General features: G+C 40.9%; 1 pseudogene; it reads left to right on the top strand.

Annotated features, from left to right (window-relative positions):
• The first annotated feature begins 3,352 nt into the window (after nucleotides 1–3,352).
• On the top strand, nucleotides 3,353–5,184 carry LOC101523316 (selenide, water dikinase 1-like; annotated as a pseudogene).
• Nucleotides 5,185–7,166: the final 1,982 nt, after the last annotated feature.

Raw genomic sequence — 7,166 nt, 5'->3', positions numbered from 1 at the left:
GAGCTTCCACCCTACAAGCTGCACGTCCTTTTGGCTAGTGGGAGGGAACACAGCCTAGTCTCCTTACCCAGGAATTTCAATCCACCAGCTGCTTAAATATAGCTGGTGCCACCTGGACAAAGCCCTCTGGCTGCCCAGTGATGAGCTCTGGGGACTTAGGAGTGTGGGCCTATAAGGAGCCTTGTGCTTGGCACAGATGGGAGCATGTAGGAACCTGAGAGTTCATGTGCAGGTGAATGACTTCCAAGGGATTGCCATGGACATTGTCACTGTTCTAGCAGGTAAGCAAGGGTGCTGAGACTGAGTTGTTTGGAGAAGGAAACAGGAGGAACTTTAAGGGTCAGACCGAAGTATCAGTTAACCTAGGAGGCCTGAGCTGGAGCAGATAACATCGATCATCATCATATATCACTCACAGGCACATACTGAGGCTGAGATGGAGACCCTCCTGGTAGGGCTGGATCAAGGTATCCACCAGTGAGAGTCAGAACAGTGAATTAATTGACATGGTATTGAGCAGTCAACATGTTAAAAATAAATGCAAGTTCTTAACCACTTTCTGTGACCCCCCATTCACAGTTCAATTTTAGTTTATATACTACATATGACATAATATCCATAACATAACATGTTATGCTTAACATCATATCATCTTAAATTAAGGCAAACATGTGGTATTTAACCTTTTGGGATTGGTTCATTTCCCTTAGCATTATGGTTTCCAGTTTGGCCCGTTTGGCCACAAAGAACTGCATTTTGTTTTTTTAATAGCTGAGTAGTATTCCATGGAGTAGATGAACCATAGCTTTCTTATCCAATCCTCTGCTGATGGGCATTTTGGCTGCTTCCACGTTTTTGCAATTACTGATTTGCTGCTATGAACATAGGAGTGCATGTTGGTTTCTCATAAAACAAGTGTTCTGGATATATTCCTAGGAGTGCTATTGCTGGATCATACGGTATGTTGATTTTGAGTTGTTTGAATGCTCTCCATACTGATTTCCATAGAGGCTGTACCAGCCTGCAGCCCCACCAGCAGTGGAGTAGGATTCCCTTTTCCCCCGCAACCTCGCCAACAAGTGTTGTTGGTGCTTTTATTCATGTGGGCCAGTCTTACTGGCGTCAGGTGGTACCTCACTGATGTTTTAATTTGGATTTCCCTTATTGCCAAGGAACTTGAGCATTTTTTCATATGTTTATTTGCCATTTGGGTTTGTTCCTTTGTGAAGTGTCTGCCCATTTCCCATGCCCATTTCTTGAGTGGCTTGTTTGTTTTGACATTTTGGTTGTTTTGTAGCTCTTTGTATATTCTGGAGATTAGCCCTCTATCACCTATGTCGTGCGCGAAGATCTTCTCCCATTCTGTGGGTTGTTTTTTTACTTTGTTGATTATTTCCCTTGCTGTACAGAAGCTTCTTAGTTTGATGAGGTCCAGTTTGTTTATTCTGGTCTTGATTTCTATTGCTTTTGGTGTAATGACAATGTTTTTTTTAATGAATTCTAGTATGTGACATTTTCTTCTAAATTTATTTGTTCAGTTCTATGAAGTTTACTGTTTTTTTTTCCGAATCATGCTTCTTCTCTATTTTTAATCAATTTTCATGTTAATGTGATAGTAATACACAGAGAAGAAATTCAATGCCATTCATAGACCTTATTCTAAGACTGCAATCAACTCTTCCTCCGTGTCATAAATGTATTTTGGCATAGAATTTCTAAAATCTGCACATAGCTTTTTCGTAATATGTATTTTCCACAGACATTCAAAGGATACCTGGCAGATTTGTGAGTCTCAGAGCAGTGGAGATGATCACACTGCTTTCCTCCCTTGGATAAATCCAATTTCACTTAGCAAATAATACTCAGTTCTGATATTCACATGTTTAAAAATGGCTTCTTCCACTTATGAAAATACATATTGATAAAAAAATCTGTAATTAATGTGAAAGAATAAAAAGGAAAATAAGTTGGTGATTCCTGAGATATCATTGTACAGATAAAGGGCTATTTCCAGTTTTCTTTTTGCCTGTGAATGCATGTATATTACATGTGTGTGTGCGCGTTTTAGAAACTTATGTTCATTGGGCCCTGCCGCCGTGACCTAGCTTCTAAAGTCTTCGCCTTGAATGCACTGGGATCCCATATGGGCGCCAGTTCTAATTCCAGCGACCATGCTTCCCATCCAGCTCCCTGCTTGTGGCCTGGGAAAGCAGTCCAGGATGGCCCAAAGCCTTGGGCCCCTGCACCCGCGTGGGAGACCTGGAGGAAGTTCTATGATCCTGGCTTTGGATCGGCACAGCACCGGCCATTGTGGTCCCTGGGGGAGTGAATCCTCGGATGGAAGATCTTCCTCTCCGTGTATCTGACTTTGCAAAAAAAAATGAAATAAACCTCTTTTTTTAATAAAAGCTTAAGTTCATTGAGCATACAGGTTTTTTTAAATAACTCTAATCATTTCATTTAAGATATTGTATTTTCTCCATATTGAAAGTCTTCAAAATTACAAATTTACACCCCTGTGTTTCACTGTTCTACTATTCGCTATTTAGATTGCTCATTTCCACAATTTTAAGTAACATGTCGGTGATAATTATTATATACAAATCTGTATCTCTGAGTGTGTCTTTATTGTTTTAAAATGGAGTGAATGCTCTTAAACTGCAGAAAATATGAGTGCAATAATTTTACACATCTTTAATTCATCAAGCCTCGTGCTAGAATCTTGGAAACTCTCACACCAGAAAGGGAAATCATATGAGTAAACAATTGTAATACAAGAGAATCAATAAAAGCAATTTAAATATATATAATCATGAGCCGGGGCGCGCACGGTGGTGGGGAGACTCCTGCCCGGGGTTCCCGGGCACCTGCCCCGTGGCTCCTCCTCCGAGCCCCTCCGGCCCCCCGAGGATGCTGCGGGGATTTGGGGCGCCCCTGGCGCCTCCCCGCCACCCCACCCCACGCACCCCATTCCTCTTGCTGCGGCCGCCAAGGCCCAGCCAGGGACGCTGCAAGGCAACACTCCGCCCCTCCTCCTGCCCAGGGCTCAGCTGCGCACTAAGAGCGCACCCGGGCTGCTGTGCCTTTAAAGGCGGCAGCCTGAGACTTAAGGTTGTCCCCCTTGTGCCCAGTCATCTGGTCGCAGACCGCTGCAGCTGGGGACTTGGAGCTTCCTGGAGAGTGCCGGGCCCCTGGTGCACCCACATCGCCGCACCCTCCTTGCAGTACACTCCCTGGCTGGGAGTGGAGGGGGCTTGGGGACGGATCTGTAATAAAGAACCCAGCCCACCAGGAGAGGGGGAAGAGAAGGGTTGAACTCTGAAGAGCTGGAACCCAAGAACCATGTCTTTAACCCAGAAACTTATGAATTGGACAAGAGCTTCCAGCTAACCAGATTCACAGAACTGAAGGGCACAGGCTGCAAAGTGCCCCAAGATGTCCTAGGGAAGTTTCTGGAATCTTTACAAGAAAACCACTTCCAAGAAGATGAACAGTTTCCGTGAGCTGTCATGCCAAGACTTGGCATTGGAATAGATACTCATGCCATTCCTTTGAGGCATGGTGGGCTCTCCTTGGTTCAGACCGCGGGTTACATTTGTCCTATTGTAGACGACCCCTTACATGATGGGCAGGATAGCAGGTGCCAATGTCCTCAGTGATCTCTATGCCATAGGGGTACGGAATGTGACAATATGCTGATGCTCCTAGGGGTCAGTAATAAAATGACCAACAGGGAAAGGGATAAATTGATTCCCCTAATTATACAGGGCTTTGAAGATGCAGCATAGGAAGCAGGAACGTCTGTAACGGGAGGCCAAACAGTATTAAACCCCTGGATCGTTTTGCGAGAAGTCGCTACAACTGTCTGCCAGCCCACTGAATTTATCATGCCAAGGTATTGCAATGCCAGGAGATGTGTTGGAGTTAACAAAACCCCTGGGGACACAAGTCGCTGTCACAGTGCATCAGTGGCTGGACATTCCTGAAAAATGGAATAAAATTAAATTAATGGTCACCCAAGAAGATGTGGAGCTGGCTTACCAGGAAGCAATGATGGATACGGCCAGGCTCAACAGAACAGCTGCTGGACTCATGCACGCATTCAATGCCCATGCTGCCACCGACATCACTGGCTTCGGGATTTTGGGCCACATACAGAACCTAGCCAAGCAGCAGAGGAACAAGGTGTCATTTGTGATTCACAACCTTCCTGTGCTGGCTAAGATGGCTGCTATGAGCAAGACCCATGGAAACATGTTTGACCTCATGCATGGGATCTGCCTGGAGACATCAGGAGGCCTTCTAATCTGTTTACCACGTGAGCAAACAGCTTGTTTCTGTGTAAAGTCCCCCAAATATGGTGAAGGGCACCAAGCATGGATTATTGGGGTTGTAGAGAAGGGCAACCATACCGCCAGGATCATAGACAAACCCCGGATCATTGAAGTCGCACCACAAGTGGCCACTCAGAATGTGAACCCCACGTCCGGTGCTACCTCTTAATCTAGGCAGAGGTAGCTGTTTGGTTTTGTTTTTAAATAGATCTATGTTCTTTATCATCACTTCAATTAAGGACTATAAACAACAACAAAAATCTCATTGTGTCTACACATCTGGTGACCGTAGGTCGATTCGTGAGTGGATACAATTAATAAAACCCATGGCCTTTTTTTCCTGTTACATTAACTGAAGATGCACCTAATCTTGAGGCAGCTTCTGAGTTGAGAATTATGTTGTTATCCAATACTGTTGATTCATTTTGAATCTTTAGACACTTATCTCTTGCCGCATAGGCTCTTTTTAAAGGTGCTTTCAGGTGGCACAGACACTACCAGTAAGCAGTGTCCGATAGCAGTTTGTGTCTTCATTTTATGTGTATTTATCATAGAAGTCTCATCATTTTTTAAGTGTCTTGAGTGGCATTCTGGAGAAAATTGGTAAGAGTGACATGATGGCTTCCAGGCTATAGGAGGGTTGCATGACTGCTTTGAGTCTGATCACCCAAGAGCATCTCTTTGGCCCAGGACATTCTGCAGTAGTGCATTTAGCTCAGCAAGTCAAGTGCTTTACTCTGCATGGAAGGCACTTTGAAGACGAAAAAGAAATTTTATTTCTTTATTTTTTTTGTAGCCTTCCTGGTATTTACAGTAGTATCATTAATTATTTTATCAGTAGCCAAAGAAAGGATACTTTTTGCAATGTAATTAGATGTTCTATAGTGCAATGAGGAATTGCCTTCCAAAAGGGAGTTCGTGTATAATACTCATTTGCAATTCAATATATAATTACGCAAATACATTTTATATTTTATATAGTTATCGCAAGCCTTTTGTTAAAATCAGCAGCTTATTTAGCCTAATTCTTAGCAATATTTTGCCCCTTGCACGAGTCCTTTTGTTGTGCATGCATTTTGTGATCTGTGTTAAAAACTGGCATTTGTTAACACTGCGGCTCAAACGAAAATTGTTATTCAAATAAATATTTAATTTTTTAAAATGCAGTATAAAATGCAGTATAATCATTGACACTGGGAGAATATGAACAAGGAACAATGAAAAAACAGAGAGGGAATGTTTCAAAGACAGAGTAGCAGACCTGAAGACTAGACTGAGCCTCCTCAGGTTTATTGATATGGATCACTGATTAGATGAGATTTTTTTTTTTCAGGAAGAAAATAACACCCATGTGAAATATATTTGAGTTGTTGGAATTTCAGCTGAGTTGCAACCTTTGCATTTAAAAAGATAGGCAGTATAAAAAAACACCTATTAACCACCTGCAAATGCAGTATAAAGCCTTCACAAGACTGATTACAAGGAAAGAGGGAAAATCTGAGGGAATCAGCCTATGATAAAGGTTTTAAGTCCCAGATGTATACAAAATTTAGACACTTCTAATTTTCCACAAGCACCACCGCAATCTCTTCCACAGTTTTTACATTCTCTAAAACTCCTATATTGATTTCCCTTGAAGCATCTTTACAAGTTGTAATTTTGTTTACAAGCTGTAAATGTGCTCCTCTATGAATCTAAGTGATCATAGTCTTTCTCCCTCCATTGGATTAGAAGCCCACTGAGGGTAAGTGATGGCAGCTCGTGACTCATAGTAGCAGAATTCTAGGAATATAATAAGAAAAAAAATCTTTAAATTTCTGGTGAAGGTCTAATATGTATTCTATTCCATATGTCAAAAGAAATGGGGAAAAGGAGGCCTGGTCTATAAATGAAACTTTTCATATTTAATTTCTCAAGACTATTTTTGATGGCCATTTTGAGACATGCCCTAAAAGAATTAAACATGAACCTTTATGCTACTCTTGTATATGTGTCAGCCACATACTACAGTTTCTTACATCCTCTCATGATGAAGAAAAGTGATGGATTTGAGTGGTTTTGGATCACACATTAATAGAACCTCCATGCTCCTTGAAGGATCGAACTGTGGAACTGAATCTCCCAGATGATTTTCATAGGAATTGTGTCTCGATGCTGCCATTTAAAATTCTAAAAGTAAATAAAATGAGGTGAAAGCTAATGCTTTTATATAAACCTTTCCAACACTGAAAGTTTATTAGCTTCAAAATAAAAACTATAATTTCGCACATATGAAGTACAGATGCCAATTGAAACTTTATTTTTATCTCAATTTCTTTCGTTTAAGGTCCACATCCTGTCTTCAGTTTGAGATATAAAAGTATTGTCCTGGGACGCAGGGTACATTCTCAGTGATCTTGAATTTCTTTCTGTAAATATCATCTGTAAAATGGGCATAGGAAGAAATTAAACAAAATGAAATACAAAAAGGAAAAAAAAGGCTTCAAAAATAAATAAAACATTGAGGGAATTGTGGGATAAGTTTAAATAGCCAATTATTTGTGAAACGGGAGTAATTGAATAAGAACAGGGTTGCAACCTATAGGCTAAAAAAAAAAGCCCTGGAGAAAATAATGGCTAAAATTATCCAAATGAATGAAATATTAAAATCTACAGGTTGTACAAATTCAGTGAACTTCAATCACAATAACAATAAAAAATGATACATCAAAATTAAGTTTTAAAAGTGTAATAGAACATCTTTAAAATATCCAGAGGAACTAAAATATGTGTCTCAGTCCATTATGGCTTCTATAGGAAAATATTATATGGTAGGTAATTAATGAACAAAGG

The sequence above is a fragment of the Ochotona princeps genome, chromosome X (genome assembly GCF_030435755.1).
Source record: "Ochotona princeps isolate mOchPri1 chromosome X, mOchPri1.hap1, whole genome shotgun sequence".
NCBI lineage: Eukaryota > Metazoa > Chordata > Mammalia > Lagomorpha > Ochotonidae > Ochotona > Ochotona princeps.
The sequence above is the reverse complement of the archived record's forward strand: the minus strand, read 5'-3'. Positions and strand labels throughout refer to the sequence as shown.